Source organism: Macrotis lagotis, chromosome 5 (assembly GCF_037893015.1).
Source record: "Macrotis lagotis isolate mMagLag1 chromosome 5, bilby.v1.9.chrom.fasta, whole genome shotgun sequence".
Classification (NCBI taxonomy): domain Eukaryota; kingdom Metazoa; phylum Chordata; class Mammalia; order Peramelemorphia; family Peramelidae; genus Macrotis; species Macrotis lagotis.
Window position 1 is genome coordinate 170,689,041 of NC_133662.1, and position 14,147 is coordinate 170,703,187.

A 14,147-nucleotide genomic window follows, 5' to 3' on the forward strand; every position below is an offset into this window, starting at 1 on the left:
AACCTTTCCATCACAGCAAGGCAGTAATTCAGGAGTGGGGTCAACTTACTAATGAACCAGTTAATATTGAACATGTAGGTTACTTCTGACAAAAAGTGTTTTATTTTGGTTGTTTTTGGTCCCCTCAAAAATCAAGGCTATGTTGACTGTAGGGAGAATCTGTATGTGGTCCCATATACAAACTACATAAAGTGTAATTATTTTGTTACGAAATTTTGTTTCAATTTTTTACTTTAGGTCATTTGTAGGAAATGGCTGATGCTTCAATAAATGAAAAAAAAAGTCTTTTTTTTGAACATACTTTCATTTTCCCATAATTCCTTATGTCCATCAAAGGGAACGATGTCACTTAGATCTTTTTTCCCTGTGTAATATTATTTTTGTGCCAGTTTTTTTTGAAAGGCAGTAAAAAAGTGAAGGTGATTGAAGCCTGCTTACTCAGTGACATGATAAACAGGTATTGAACCTCATCCTTGCTATTTCTCTTTTTTCCACCTACCAACAATCCATGTGGCAACACTCTTGGACAAGGACTATTCCTTCCTGTATGAGAGTCAGTTGTTGGAGATGAGAAAGTTTAGGTTGAAGAAAAGTTTCTGAATACATGATAGCTGTCTTCAACTACTTGAAGAGCTGATATTCATTAAACTTCAGTAGCTCTCTATCACCTCCAGGATCAAATATAAAATCTTCTGTTTGGCTCTCAAAATACTTCATTAATTGTCCTCTTATCTAACCCCTCCTAATCCCCTTTCACGTATCCTGTGATCCATCTGACACCGAACCCTTTTACTGTTCCTCAAATCTCAGTCCTCCAATTCCAGAATGCTCTCCCTCTTCACCTCTTTCTCCTAGCTTCCCTGCCTTCCTTCTCACTATCTTCAAGAAGCCTTTTTACTCTTAGTGCTTTCCCTCTGAGACTGCCTTCAACATATATAGATATGCACCACACACACACACACACACACACACACACACACACACATTTTACAGGGAAAGCAAGATCTAGGTGATCATAAAACAGAAATGATGGTGATGGGCAGTTAGAGATAGTTAGGTTGACTGGCTGTTTTGAAGCTTAATATATGCATCAAAATGAATATTATTAAAAAGAAGTATTTTGCATACCAAATCTATTTTGTATAATAAACCTGGATGTTCACAGTCTGATTACAGCATATTGTAGTCAGTAATCACAATATCCATAGGATACATGTGTGTCACAATTTTCCCTTTGAGGAACATAGAGAATTATGGGGAATTGAATTGAACTATTAGTCTTGAAAAGATTCTGTTTGTATATAGTAAAAATTTTATGTGGGGGCATGATATTGTTGGCTCAAGTGGCACAGTGGATAGTGTTGGGACTAGAATCAGGGAGACTAATCTTTAATTCAAATCTGGTCTCAGACACCAGTTGTGTGACCTAGGAAAGTCTAAATCCAAGGTAGTTTTTGAGGTAGGGTATTAACAATTAAGAAATCTTGAAAGGTTTCTGTAGAAGGTGGCAAGGTCTTAAAGAAAAAGGAAGATTCTGTGAGTTGGAGATAAAAAGGGAGTACAAAATCCTAGTTGTTTCATGTGTTTAATGATGGTCTATATCTCCAGCTTCCTTTATATTTTCTGAAAGGACTTGGGAGACAAACATTGTGTATACATATAACATATTTTCTGAAATATCAGGAAAACAACCTCTTAGGCTTTATTACTGGCTACTTTATTTAAGGTAGCTTTAACACATTCTAATTTGAAGATTTATTTGATTTGATAGCAGAATTTTTAAAAAGTGATTGCTAATTGGGTAAATACAGAATAATACAACTTTCAGAAAACTTAAAAAATTCTCAGTTTTCAGAATTTGGGGACTAGATTTACATTTTTGAAAACAAAATATTTTTCTAATTCTACATTGCAATACTTAACCAAAAATATATATACTTTTTGTTATTCTTTCTTCTTGGCTTTCTACCAGACATATCAAACTGTGGAATTGGGATGCCCCTGGATTGACATGAAATCAAAAACAGTCAGGTGTCCCAACTCAGAAAAACTTAAATGTAGTTATTCTTTTAGATCAAAGAAATGATTGTTTACATCTCTTTATTCTGCATATACCCCACCACTTCTTTATTGTGTAATTGTAGCTTATGTCCTCTTAGGCATTTCTAATATTGAAAGGCTGAATCACTTCTTTGTAGTCGTCTTGACAAGAAAGTTGAAAGTTTTAAAGTTTTCACAAGGGAACACAAGTAGTTTTGCTCAAAACCAATCCTAAAAGAGTTGACCTTTACAGTACTGCATTGATCAAAGGAAAACAAGCACCATAATTTTAGTCAGGCAAGGTCAAAAGCAAAATAATAACCCAAAATTCTGAATAATGCAACAGCTTGCAGAAAACTCCCAAGCTGTTGAGCTTTATTAAGGTATAATGGAAATGTTCATAATTTATGAGAGCCCCTGGTTGTGAGAAATTTCTAAGCCAGGAAAATTTGAGTTGAAGGCCAGCCTTGGATATATGCTGTCTGTGTTGGACTCTAGTCTGGTGAACTCTCAGTGCTCTAGACAATCTGCTATGTCTAAAATTTCAGAGAAACCATAGGCATGCATTGATAAAGAGAGACCTCTCACCTAGTGATTCCCTGTACCAAGACAATTTCAGGCCTCATCTACATTAGAGTAACTTATTTTCCCCAAAGTAATAAATAGTAGAAATTGGGTTTTAGAAAAATGGTGTAGTGGAAAGATGGAACAGTACGCTACAATCTATCTGTATTATGCTGATTTAGATTTCCCCTTCATTTTCTTAACTTTTTCCCCCCTTTATCTCTTCTAGTATATTTAAAAATATCTGACAATCACTTTTGGAAATGTTTTCCTATAATACATTATTAAGTATTTACTATTTCCTAGTCATGGTACTAGGCACTGAGATAAATTCAGAATAAAAGAACAATCCTTGCCCTCAAGGATCTTAATAGTACACTGAGGAAAGACTTGGGGTTTCCTCTCTCTCTTTTTTTAAACATAATTATTCATATTATGGTAACTATTTTGAAAAAGCCTCAATTCTTTCAGAACATTATAACTATCTTAAAATAAATTGCTTCTGTAGTCTACCAAATACTATCCTGGTTTCAAGGAAGTATTATCTTGACTGAGCATTATATAATAAATTCCATATTTTCAAATAATATGTTTGTGGCTGGCATTTCTAGAAGAGTAAAGCGATTTCACATTGAACTTAGTGGTGTTGCTGTGAACTTAGCCTCGGTGCCCCAATTTTGTCATTTATAAGATTGGGATAGTAATACCTGACTCAGAGGCAAGGAGAAAATTAAATAATGTATATTAAACACTTTATAAACTTAAACCACTCTATAAATATCAACTATTATTACCTTTGCCTTCTCATTGAATTGGACCTGTGATTTCAGTGGTTTAGGGAAAAACTGGGTTAGGAAGCTCCTTCTACCAGTGTAGGTCAAGTTAGAGTTTCAGATTGTTGTCTGGGGTCCCAAAAAAGTAAGCCCTTCCTGTAGATTGTAAGCTCCTTGAGGGCAGGGACTGTCTTTTGCCTTTTTATATTTCCAGTGCTTGCCTGGCACATAGGCACATATTAAATGTTTAATGAGTGAACAAAAGAATACATGCCAGCAAGGATTTGCATCCTAGTTTTTCTAATTCCATTGCCAACTCTATACACAGCTCCATGCTGTCTCTCATTTCTCATTATAGATTCAATACCCTGCATAATTTATCCTTAGTATCATTTTAGAATAACATTATTAATACAGTATAAATAGATCTTATTTTAAAGTTATAAACTTTAAAGAGAAACTATACTGTAATTTTGATTGGGCAGTCATTCATTTATAGAATTTTTCCAAGGAGCTATCACCCTGGGATTATGTTTTTCTCAAACCAGTTAACAATAATCAGAGCATAGCTGTGATCTTCTCTCTCATGGTCTATACTTTATTTATACTATATATAATAACCATGAATAGTAATAGTTGATTAATAAAAAAAATGGATAACTTGTAATATAGCACAACTACCAGCATTATAGGACTCCCTTAAAATTATGTCATTTAATATGGTAAAGTTACCTGGACATTAGCATATTTTTCATTCTTATTCTCTCTCTTTTTCCTCATCTTTCAAATGGAGATGGTAGTATTTACTCCACTAAAGCTGTAAAATTGTGAGGAATGCATTTTGTTAAACATAAAATGATGTATAAATTTAAACTATTGCCAGACTTTTCTACCCTCGGATAATTTTAATAATTTTTCAAAGGCTAAACTTCTCATTAATCTCTATAGTGCTTTTCTTAAAAAGCTTACCACTTTCATTTATCATAACAAATAGGCCTTAGTCTCCATCATTTTATAATAAAACTCTTACATTATAACTAGATTCCATTTTATAGACATGAAACTCTACTGTAACTTGTCTGACCAATTATCTTTTTAGAATATTTTTCCAAATAATTTGTCCTCTTAAAATTAATTTCATATGCAATTGTTTTCCCTCAATCCAGTTAAGATTAACCAGCCATAATATTCCACCAGGTAAAAAGGATTCATATATGCTTATTAATATGTCCAATAGCCAAGTCCCTAATGTAAGTGTAAATAGTTAAATTCCCTGAATTAAGAAGATGTCTTGGTTCTGGATGACCCACAGAAATAGAAAACTAAACTGAAGAATGGTCAAAGTGTTCATTTTGATCTGGAGTAAACCCTAGGAGTCTTGGCCATCTCTAGGCAATTACTTCCCCTCATTCAATTGTAAATTCATTGAGAACATGATCTGTATCACATCTGTCTGTATTTCCTGCATTTGGCATAGGGTTTTGAACTGAGTTGGTATTTTGTAGTCACGGCTTCTGGCTAGACAATCAAAGGAATCCTATAAATTCTAGAATCCACTCAAAATAGCTCCTATGATACCAGACCTAGGCTTCAACTCCATGGTTCCTTAAACCCTGCACCTAGTCAGACTAGTACTATTAAATACATTAGCTATGGGTTAGATAGGTTTAAGGATCTGCATATTTCTCAGAGATATTTTTTATGTTCCAAGGGTAACTTGTCAGATTGTTAAAACAGAATTATATGGCATGATTTTTTTTTGTTGTACTTGTTTATTTTTATTTTATTTCTTGGCAGTTGGTCTTTAAAATTGCTTGCTTTCAGCATGCCGAAACCATCACCAAGATTAACTGCTGAGTTCATTTCTTTTTTTTTTTATTAAAGATATTATTTGAGTTTTACAATTTTCTCCCAATCTTGCTTCCCTCCCCCACCCCCACCCCACAGATAGCACTCCGTCAGTCTTTACTTTGTTTTCATGTTGTACCTTGATCCAAATTGGGTGTGATGTGAGTTCATTTCTAATAGGCACTCTCTTATTTTGACATTCTCTGAGTTGTTTTCTTCAAATGTAAGGGTATCTGATGGAAGAAAAGGAGGAATTTTGTAATGCAGTTTAAATATTTTGTAGTTTTTTAGCGCATTTTCTCAAAACAGATGGGATAATAAAAATTGATATTGTGAGGAAATTTGCATTTTGTGTCTTCTGCCTGTACACCAGTAGAGGTCACTGTGTAACTAAGAAAGTCAACTAATAGAGACTTTAATTTGATGAAGTGGGTATATATAACATAGCTTTCACTGTGTTAGCTCTTAGAATTCAGGACCATTCTTCTCTTCATCCACTTCCCACCTCAAAAGTCAGAGTATTCTATTTGCTGCCAGAAAGTGTCATTTTGCTGCATAGCAGTAGTATATCTAGAAGAATTTAAAGTTGGATAGATTCATGGGAAATCTTCCCCTTAGAATTCTTGGATTGAATTAACCCAATTTATTAAGTTTTAAGCACAGGCAGTAATGATCTATAAACATTGTGGGTGGTTTTTTCACATCTATTTCTTATACTGCATCAGATTACATGTGTTAATTTATTTTGGTTAGGAAATATCTTTTTTTAAAAGAATATAAATACTTGTGGGGTTATCAGTATTCTAGCATCTTACAATTTACAAAGGTGACTTCAGAGGAATTACTTCAAAACTGTTTAGTGGAGCATGGTCTGATAGTCACTAGTGTGGGATTCAACTTCTTAGAAATCATATTGCATTTTGTTGTATATATGGTTAGATTAAATAGTATTTCATTCCCCAAGTATTTAAATGAAATGCTTTGTAGATGGAGCTTGTCCCATGAGTTCATTGCCGATGCCAGATCTGCTTTTGTCATTTTCGAGTATGGTAGTTTTTAATACTAGACAAAATATGTAAATATGGCTTGTAAAAGGCCTTCCTGCTTCAAGGGGCACTGCACAATCCAGGGCAAGTCTGACCTTTAGTTTTCTCATCTAGAAAATGAAGGAGTTGAATTCATAATCTTGTGGGGTATTCTCTGACTCTAAATGTATGATCTTATGATATTCCCAGTAAATTATAAGTTTCTTGAAGGCATTTACTATGCTATATTTTATTCTTTCATCATCAACACTTAGCCCAATAACTTAGATATATTAAGTATATCTTAGATATATTAAGTATATAAGTATATTTGCTTGTAGAATGGTATTTGTTGAATTTTCCCCCACAACTTGTAGTATGTACACCACTCCAGTGACAGTTAATCTGTTAAAAAAGACAAATTTATCTTTTTTTTTTTACCTAACATCTTAGGTTTTTTGCTAACTATATGCTTTTTTTTTTTTGTTTTTGTAGTTTACAAATCACTTTTTTGTTGTTGCTTCATTTGGGTCTCCCTATTGCCCAAGTCTGTAGGTGCACCAGCCACTCACAGATTTGATGCCATTACTAATTGACAATCTGGAAAACTGGACTAGTTTCTTTCTTAGACAGCCTCATGATCCAGCATAGACTTGGCTCATAGTGAACCTTAGAACTTCGAAGCTCAAACAGTCTTTTGGCCCCAACCTCCCAGGGATTATAGGCAAACCTAATTTTATAATTTTTTTATATAAGAATTTTTGTATTCTCTTGTACCCAGATATCTCTAGTTTAGTAAAAGTGACCAGGGTTTAAAAGTTTTTTGTTTTGTTTTGTTTTGTTTTTTGACAAATGTTGACATATCTTAAATAACTACTTAATTTCTTTCTCTATATCTAGCCTAATATGTATAATGTATTTGTTTTCCACCACACAGGTAGAAAAGTATCTAACTTTTAAATATCCATCTATGTTATGTAGTAAGGCATATATAAAATTAAAGCTTAACTCATATGAAATCACTTAGGATCATGGATTTAAAACTGTTTTAGTTCAGAGAGGTCATCTTTTCAACCTTCTCATTATAGATATGGAAACTGAGGCCCAGAGAGATTAAATGATTTGCCTTCGGTCCTCACTCCAGTAGTAAATAGAAATGAGATTTGATCCCATATCCAGCCCTCTTTCCATTGTACCATTCTTCCTTTCCTCTCATATATTAACTCATGTGAATTCAGAGGAAAATAATAATTCATCTTTTAAAGCTATCATTCTCATTACCACATGCAATTAGAACCAGTCTGGGAATTTTAAAGATCATATATAGGGGCTGCTAGGTGGCGCAGTGAATAGAGCACCGGCCTTGGAGTCAGGAGTACCTGGATTCAAATCCGACCTCAGGCACGTAATAATTACCTAGCTGTGTGGTCTTGGGCAAGCCACTTAACCCCATTGCCTTGAAAAATCTAAAAAATAAAATAAAATAGAATAAAAATAAAAAAATAAAGATCGTGTGTGTGTGTGTGTGTGTGTGTGTGTGTAGGTGGTGCAATGGATAAAGTCCTGAAGACAAGAAGGCTCATTCTCCTGAGTTCCAATTTAGCCTCAGACACTTAGTAGTAGCTCTGTGATCTGGGGCAAGTCCCTTCACCCTGTTTGCCTCGCTTCTTCATCTGTAAAATGAGCTGGAGAAGAAAAATGCAAAACTACTCTAATATTTTTGCCAAGACAACCCCAAAAAGGGTCATAAAGAGTCAGACATGACCATTATGGCAGAGCAACATCAACAAATACATCCTAGTCAGGCTTCCATATAGCACCTTTTCAGGGTTCACTGCCCTCCCCTTAGGGCTCTCAGAATAACCCTAAAGAGCAGGAGAATCTAGTTCTCATAAGCCTACATGGATGTGTTTGCTCCACATTTATTATTAGCTAGTAACTTCAATTAGCTTTTTGAAAGAGTATTTACTAAACAGGTTTAGCATGTTCAAGTAATATAAAAATATCCCTCCCCTGAAAGCAGAAGTTGCACTCTTCTCTTTAAATGCACAAAGTCCCTTCAGAGAATAGACTCAAATTTAGGGAGCACATGAAACTAAATAGTATGCTCACTACTCCTGGTCATTGGAATCTTCATGAACTTTTAGGTGTAGCTCTTTGCTGACCTCTGAAGGTTGGTGTATTCATAGAGTCTGGAAGCTGCCTTTCCTTGGTGTGTTTAATTTATACTTAGCATGCCTGTCAGCTCCAGACAAAGGCACTGCTGTCAATCACAGGTGTTCTAGGAATTCTTCCACTTTTCCATTGGAAAATTCAGATCTTCAGAACTTTTAAAGTTCATTATCTTGTCAATGGGGGGAAGGTAAGAGACAACCTCATTCCTAAAGCAGTTTTGTTTCAGGAGCCCTCCATTGTTCAAGTAGCCCCAGAGGTAGATGATTGAAATCCCAGACTGACTTGCTCTTTTATTCATAACCTACAAAATTTGACTGTTTCTCTCAACCAATTACAAGACATTTCCTTTATTTCCAGTCAGTAACCAATGTACTTCACTTTTCCAAACAGATTAAGGATTTATTTGTACTTAAATTTACATCTTTAATTAATAAAAGCCTACCTAGGCTTTCTGGTATTATATTAATTAGGATAGGTGTGAACTATCTTTCATTCATATGTTGACTATTCCAGGGCCATGAATAGATTCTTGAGGCACTTCACTAGCAATCATTATTCATCTTAACATTGATTAGTCATTGATCAATTAGTCATCAATTTATTGAGAGCAATCAAACTAGTTTCAAATGAAACTGTACTAACATGAAACCCATAACTGTCTTTTCCACAAGAATATCATAAGAAATTTTGTCAAATGGGGTGCTGAAATTCAAATTTCTAAATTTTAATGGTGTTGTCCAACCTTTTTTCCCCTAATCCCTGCTAAGTTAGAAAATATTAGCTCAGCAAGACCTGTTCTTGATGAGATTATGCAATCTTCTAAGAATTTTTTCCCTCCCTTCCTCTCCTTCCTTTCTCTCTTCCTTCTCATTCCTGCCTTTCTTCCTACCTTCCTTATTGATTTCCTGCCCCCTTTCCATCCAGCCTTCTTCTTTTCCTCCCCACCCAGGTCTCACCCACACTAAAGTTGAGTCACTATTTATAGTAATCAGTGCCTTTCCTTATTGGCCTAGAAGCTGTGACTTGTTTCTCTTCTGGCCTACCTTGGTTATCTTTTCTGTAGGCACCCAGATTCCAACTCCTAGGGGTTCACTATCCTGGTTCAAGATTTAGGGCAGAATAAATAAATAAAGTAAGCTTTATTCTACCTGCAACTCAGAATTTCCAAGCCCAAGCAATTTTGCTAGTCTTAGCCTCCCTAGTAGCAGAGACTCCAGGTATATTCCATCATGAACAGCTCTCCACTATTTTTTTTTCAGTTTCCAGTTTGTCTATTTCTCCTCTAGTTTTTAATATATTCTCTAGTTTTTAATATATTCTCTTTAATGTATTATCCACTAGTTTTTAATATATTCTCTTTTAAGTTTATTTTAGGCTTGTTCATTTGTTGGCTTTCTAATTTTTGTAATGTATATTCAGTTCATTAATCTTCTCTTTTTCTATTTTGTTAATGTATGTTTGTAGGGATATGATTTTTCCCCTGAGGACTGCTTTAGCTGCATCCCAGAAATTCTGGTATGTTGTTTCATCATTATCATTTTTTCACATAATTATTAATTGTTTCTATGATTTGTTCTTTGATCCATCATTATTTAGGATTTCATTGTTAAGTCTCTGTCTTTTGTTTGTGGCCCCTGAATCAATGACTATTTTTCTTACATTATGGACTTTTAAAGGATCTTTTTAACTATTTCTGCCTTTTTACATTTATAGGCAATATCTTTGTGCCCTAATGCATTGTCAGTTTTTGTAAAAGTTTCTTGTGGTGCTGAGAAATAGATCTGTTCTTTTGCAGTTCCATTTAGATGATGCTGTAAGTTGTTGGGGTTTGGTTTTGTTTGGGGGTTTTTTGCTGCATTTTATTCAATAATTTGTCTGGCTTCATATTTTCCCTTTTGTTTATCTTTCAGTTAGATTTAATCAAAACTGAGAAAGGTGATATTGAAGTATCCTGTTACTGTTGTATTATTATATATACATATATATATTTTTTTTCAGTAGAGCTGATGTTTCCTTTATGAATTTGGGTGCTAAGCCATTTGGAGCATGTTTGCTGCTAATATTGCTTTTTTTTTTTGTCTACAATTCCTTTCAGCATAGTATTGCTTTCTTGTTTAATCTTTTTTACTTTTCAAATATTTTTTCTTTGTCAGATAGCATGATTGCAAATCCTGCTTTTTTGGATTCATTTGGTGCATAGTAAATTTTCTTCCAGCCCCTCAGTTTTATTTTGTAGATATCTTTATTTTTAAAACATGTTTCCTGCAAGTCACAGATTGTAGAGCTTTATTTTATCTGCTCCTTTTCATCTTATTGGATTGTTTAATACATTGACACTAAAAGTCATAAGAGTTCAATATTTTCCTCTATTTGTCTATAAGGTTTTTTTTACAGATTATGATTTATTTTTACTTTTCTACTATGAACATAGTACTGTGTCTCTTCAATTTCTTGAGCTTAATCTTTTTTAAGATTGTCCTTTTCCCTTTGGCACTCTTCTCCTTACCCATAGCTTCCTCTCCCATTTGTTCCTTTTTGGAGTTTGGCTTGTTAGTTCTTTTTTCCTTTCCTTCTTTTTTCTGATTATTTCATTCTTCCTCTGATTTTTTTCCTCTTCAGTCAAATGGATTCTTCCTTCTTTTTATCCTCTTCAGCTAATTCTGTTCATTAGTTTTGCAGTTTTTTAACTTTATTTTTTGCACCCTTTACAGAGAGGATTTCTCTCCCTCCCTCTCTTTATTATATCCATCCTCTTTGTCTTCTCTAGAACCTTATTCTTTGGTTCATGGTCTCTATATTTATTGTAATCCTTTTCTACTCTGTATTCCTCATGGTATCAAAACATCTAAGGTTTTCATTTTGTTCTATCACCTCTAAGTAGCTTCTATCATTGCCTCCAGTTGTTCTTTTTTCTTGTGGCTCACTACCAGAAAAATGCCAATTCCTGTAGGAGAGGAAGGACACTGCTCCCTGTCAGGAACTCTCCCTCACCACTCCACCCCCTATCCTTTGTCCCTAATTACATAGCCCATTGATGATCTGTATTTTTCTCCTGATCATCTCCCTTCCCCACTTACCTCAAAATCATTTTCCTGGATCTTTGTGTTCTCATTGCATCAGTCACCAGTTGTCTCCAGGAGATTCAACTCCTTATCTCCTAAGACAGGACAAATGACCTTTTCAAGCCACAAATCTCCATAGACAGCACCCTACACAAGATCCCCATCTCATTTCACAGAACTTCTTTCTTCTCCTATAGGATCATTCATCAGTGGAACTCATCACCAAAACAAGGTCTTTCCTTTCCTTCCTACATTTTAATTTCTTCCTCTGCTGTCCTACCTAATTTCCCTTTAAGGTTTTTTTCCTTAGAGACTTTAAAAACCACTTTTCCCAGGGCACATCACATATTCTCCTATCCTCCTCTTCCTTCCCACATTCTACACTTTCTCCTATTTTATAATTTAATCATATAGAAAACATTGATTCACTCATAAGCTGGGTGCTTCTCAGATCTGTCTATAATAACCCAAACTCATTTCTTCACTATTACCTCCCCCATCCTCTGCCTTCACTCATCTCTTTGTGTAGATTTAGAAAAAAAGTCTCTTATTGGTCTCTGATGTTACTCTGTGTTGTCATCTTTGTTTTTCACTCTTGCATTTCAGTTATCTAAATATTTGAAAAGCAAGTAATTTCTTTAGTTCTTTCTTTTTGAGAATATTTTGAACTCCTCTTTATTATTGAATATCCATATTTTTCATTTATGGTAGAGTTCAGATTTTCAGCGTAGGTCACCTTGGACTGCAAATCTGAGTCCCATTGCTTTTGGGAACATATTCCATTCTTTTTTTTTTTATTTATTTTTTATTCTCATTTTGTACAAATGTTTTTTTACATTAATAAAATATTCTTGTTTACAAGTAAACAAAATACCCCTCCTCCCCCATGAGTATAGATAGACTTGTTTGGGCGAAAAAAGTAAAGGGGAGAGAAAAAAATTAAAATAAAAAAAAAATAATAGTAATAATTGTAGGTATGGCCAGGTGGCGCAATGGATGAAGCAACAGCCCTGGAGCCACGAGCACCCAAGTCCACATCCAGCCTCATAAACCCAACAATCACCCAGCCGTGTGACATGCAAGCCACCCGATCCCCACTGCCCTGCAAAAACCAAAAAAAAGAAAGAAAAAAAAGACCCAAAATAAAATAAAATAGTAATAATAGTAGGGGTGGCTGGGTGGCAGACAGAGCATCAGCCCTTGAGCCAGGAGCACCTGGGTCCGAATCTGGCCCCAGACACCCAAAGATCACCCTGCTATGTGGCCCCAGGTAGGCCATCCAGCCCTACTTGCCCTGCACCCTCCCCCAAATAATCATAACAAAAAATGTGCTTGAGTCTTTGTTCCAACACCAACAACTCTGTCATGGGTGGATCTCATTCTTTATGATAAGTCCATCACAAAAGTTATTTCCATATTTTTCCACCATTGCCATTGCTGATCACATCTCCCTCCTTTCTTATTTCTCCACTACCATGTACTCTATTTTGTCTCTCCTTTCACTATGACTCTGCTGTAGGGTCGCTGAGTGGCGCAGCAGACAGATCCCTGGTCCTGGGGCCAAGAAGCCCTGAGCCCCTATACCAGCCCTTAGACCCAGAATCCACCTGGCCCTGTGGCCCTGGGCAGGCCTTCCATTCCCAGCCCCTTGCAAGAAGTAAGAAAGAAAATGTGTTATATCTGGCCACTCTCCCCCCATGGTCCATCCTCTCCTCCTTTATTCACATCCCCACCCCTTCCCCCTGCTCCCCCCTCCTTCTTACTCCAGATGTCTATACCCCATTGAATATATTTGCTGTTTCCTCTCCTAGCCATCTCTGATGAGAGCAAAGGTTCCCTCATTCCCCCTTGCCTCCCCCCTTCCATATCACTGCAATAGCTCATTGTAATAAAAAAAATCTTGCGTGAAATATCTTGGACTATTCCCCCTCTCCTTTTTCTTTCTCCCATTCCATTTCCCTTTTTTTCTATTGACTCCATTTTTACACCGTATTTTATCTTCAAATTAAGCTTTCTCCTGTGCTTCAACTATAAAAGTTCTCTCTACCTGCTCTATTAACTGAGAAGGTTCATATGAGTATTATCAGTGTCATTTTTCTATGCAGGAATACATGCAGTTCATCCTCATTAAGTCCCTCATATTTCCCCCCCCTCTCCTCCAATCTCCATGCTTCACCTGAGTCCCGTATCTGAAGATCAAACCTTCTGTTCAGCTCTGGCCATTCCAAAAGGAACCTTTGAAATTCCCCTGGTTCATTGAAAGTCCATCTTTTTTCCCTGGAAGAGGACATTCAGCCTTGCTGGGTAGTTCATTCTTGGCTGCATTCTAAGGTGTCTTGCCTTCCGGTATATTGTATTCCAAGCCCTATGAGCTTCCAATGTAGCTGCTGCTAAGTCCTGTGTGATCCTGACTGCAACTCCATGATATTTGAATTGTGTCCTTCTGGCTGCTTGTAATATTTTCTCTTTGACTTGGGAGTTCTGGAACTTGGCTGTAATATTCCTAGGGGTTGGTTTTTTGGGATCTCTTTCTCTGGGGGATCAGTGGATTCTCTCCATTTCTATTTTGCCCTCTGCTTCTAGAATATCAGGGCAATTTTCCTGTAGTAATTCTTTGAAAATGATGTCAAGGCTCTTTTCCTGATCATGACTTTCAGGTA

General features: G+C 35.7%; 1 protein-coding gene across 5 annotated transcripts in view; it reads left to right on the forward strand.

Moving 5' to 3' along the window:
• Nucleotides 1-14,147, forward strand: part of SCAF8 (SR-related CTD associated factor 8) — a 242,146-nt gene that overhangs the window by 136,157 nt on the left and 91,842 nt on the right. For 2 of the 5 annotated variants that reach the window (XR_012468588.1, XR_012468589.1), the window contains exon 22: nt 9,890-9,940. The exons of the other annotated variants lie outside the window; for them this stretch is intronic. The gene's annotated coding sequence lies outside the window, so the exon portion shown is untranslated. The remainder of the gene's footprint in view (nt 1-9,889; nt 9,941-14,147) is intronic. 5 annotated transcript variants of the gene reach the window in all.